The sequence below is a fragment of the Trichechus manatus genome, unplaced genomic scaffold (genome assembly GCF_000243295.1).
Source record: "Trichechus manatus latirostris isolate Lorelei unplaced genomic scaffold, TriManLat1.0 scaffold00119, whole genome shotgun sequence".
NCBI lineage: Eukaryota > Metazoa > Chordata > Mammalia > Sirenia > Trichechidae > Trichechus > Trichechus manatus.
In genome coordinates this window covers 1840374-1840657 of record NW_004444055.1, presented here as the reverse complement: position 1 = coordinate 1840657, position 284 = coordinate 1840374, and positions in this window count along the sequence as shown.

The following is a 284-nucleotide window of genomic DNA, read 5'->3' as shown; positions in this document are numbered from 1 at the left end:
ATTGATTGATTTTCTAATGTTGAACCACCCTTACCTCCTTGGTATGAATCCCACCTGATTATGATGTATTATTTTTTGATATGCTGTTGTATTCTGTTGGCTAGAATTTTTGTGAATTTTTGCATCTGTATTCATGAGGGATATTGGTCTATAATTTTCTTTTTTTCTGGTATCTTTGGCTTTGGTATCAGAGTTATGCTGGCTTCATAGAATGAATTAGGGAGTATTTCTTCCTTTTCTATATACTAGAATAGTTTGAGTAGAATTTACGTCAACTCTTCTCT